Here is a 2,805-nt window from a genome sequence, read left to right on the forward strand (position 1 = left end):
AGTTCAGTTCTAGTTCAGTTCTAGTTCAGTTCTAGTTCAGTTCTAGTTCAGTTCTAGTTCAGTTCTAGTTCAGTTCTAGTTCAGTTATAGTTCACTTCTAGTTCAGTTATAGTTCAGTTCTAGTTCAGTTCTAGTTCAGTTCTAGTTCAATTCTAGTTTATTTCTAGTACGGTTCTATTTCGATTCCTAGTTCAGTTCTAGTTATAAACCGGTAACTTACTTTAAATACGTTAAATCCAGATTTACAATACCTGCTAAAGACAAAAAACAACAAACTACCACAAAATGGTAACCACAAAAATGTATGACTAAAACAGCTTCTCAAGATTAAAAGTATGACTCAAAACAAGAAACAAAAGTAATCGGTTCTCCAAGAAATGCAACAAAATTCACAAACTCCAATAAACTATAAACCAAACGGGAAGAAAGACGTACGGACGGCATACACAGATACAAACTACACTACCAGTACAAGAAATAATAATAACAACAACAAGAAATTTAAAAACCAAAATTGATTTTGTTTTTTTTTTTCAAAAGCCAGACTTGGTTTGCAGAGCTTCGAACAAGAAAAAACGAAAGACTTCAACTCAGTTTGCTGAAGACAACGAACTCGACAAGACGTCGAAATCGAAGAAAACGCGATTTTAAACAAAACGGTTAAGAAACGGTGGGTACAAAACAAAAAATTTAAAAAGTGGCTAAAACAAAAAAAAGATCATAATAATAAAACGTGAGTGAGAGTGTATAAATATTTGTAAAGTGAGTAGAGGAGTACTACTACTTAATATTAAACATGTGTGATTGTTGGTAATTCTTTTTTTGATTTTAATGTTATGCACACGACAAGTGAGAGGAATTTTTAAGTAACCCAATAACAACAACAAAAAGTAGTATAAAAAAATAAAACAAAAAATATATAAAACTAAATAAACAAAAACAACAATGAAATTTCAAATTTGGTTTAAATAATAAACAAGTTTTTGGATAAAAAAAATTATAAAAAAACGAAATAAAAAAAATTAAGCCACGACAGAGTTTTGAATGAAGAAATTTGTAGAAAAAAATTAACAAATTAAAGAAGATTAAGTTAAAAAGTAAAATTTTTAATTTAATTAAAATTATTTTTTTTTAAATAAAAGTGAAACTAAAAGTGTTTTTAAAACTGCTAAAAATTGTGTTTCTTTTTTTATTGTTATTGTTGTTTTATTAAAATAAATTTTATGATTTAAAACTATTCATGGTGTTTAAAACGTTTTGTTAACTCTCTGAGTGTTTAAGAAAGAGAGACAAAGTTTTGGATTGAAGAAAAAGGTTTAAGTATAAATTTTTAAGTTAAAAGAGCAAAATCTTTTGTTGTTTTTAATATTTTCTCTTTATTTGCGGGATTTTTTTTGTTTAAATATTCGTATTTTACGTTACGTTTCTTTTCTTTTTCTCGAACCGTTAATTATTCAACCGTATTAAATAAATCACTGCAATAACAACAACAACCTTTCGTTTTTTTATTAAAAAACTTTTTTTTTTACCAAAATATTACAAAAGATTTTCAAATTATGTGAAAGTTTATTTATTTCTTTCTTTTGTTTCTTATTTTCTTTTTGGTCTAATACAAATCAAACATTCGTTTCGCTTTTAGTTTGAAAACTTTTCTTTTTCGTTTTTGACATTCCATCAGACCATTTGACACTAGAAACTAGTTTTATTTATATTTCTTAAAAATTTCAAAACAATGAGTTCTGAACTTGTAGCAATTAAAGTTTAAGAATTTTTAGAATTTTCAAAATTATATGTTTTGAATTTGTTACTTTAGGTTTGTAGTGTTTAAAGTATAATTAAAAAATTAAATGTTTTGGAGTAAAAATAAGTTCTTTAAGGTAACCTAATGAAACTTCAGTGAAATATCGAACATAAGTTCGAATTTTCGGAAAAGAACTACGATCATACAAACGATCTAAAGTTCAGACAGACCGACTAAATTTTGAAAAAATCTAAAACCACAGGGACTAAAGTATACATTCCTAAATCATTGACTTTGGAATTTCGTCAGCACATTAGGCTTTCGAGATGTTTTGAATACAATCTAATTAAAATTCATATTTATAAAGAAAGAAAAACCCAAATATTATACAAAAAATCTATTCAAATTTGCAATTCAAAATCAAATTGACATAAGTTTTTTTTAAAGTATTTATTTGTGCGTCATCATCTCTTCTTTATGTAACTCTTGATACGTAAATTTATAATAACTTTTGGTCATTAAGTTTCGCTTTTAGTTTTAAATTTATAAACAGCAATATTAGCAGCAATAACTAAAAATGACATTTAAACCAAAAATTCCTAAACTTGAAATAGTAGAAGAAAAAAAAAACAGGTAAATTAATTTATACATGTTGTAGCTATTTCTTTTTTGTATTTCAAGAAAACCAGCTGAAGAATGATTCAAACTTATAGCAAAAAAGAAAATATAAAATAAAATATTAAACTTGATCTCCTTGGTTTAAAAGGGTGGTTAGTTATTATAATGAAATGTAGAATATTAATAAAAATGTACATACTTATTAATACTATAATAAAACACTATAACTTATTAAACTAGCTACTAATTTAATTATAACAAATATAACTTTAGGTTGTCTGTTAAAACGAAGTAAATATATTACTATATTCTACAGTAAAGAATTATATAAAATTTATTCGACAGATAGATAGATAGATAGATAGATAGATAGATAGATAGATAGATAGATAGATAGATAGATAGATAGATAGATAGATAGATAGATAGATAGATAGATAGATAGA

The sequence above is a fragment of the Lucilia cuprina genome, chromosome 4 (genome assembly GCF_022045245.1).
Source record: "Lucilia cuprina isolate Lc7/37 chromosome 4, ASM2204524v1, whole genome shotgun sequence".
In the NCBI taxonomy this organism is placed as follows: domain Eukaryota; kingdom Metazoa; phylum Arthropoda; class Insecta; order Diptera; family Calliphoridae; genus Lucilia; species Lucilia cuprina.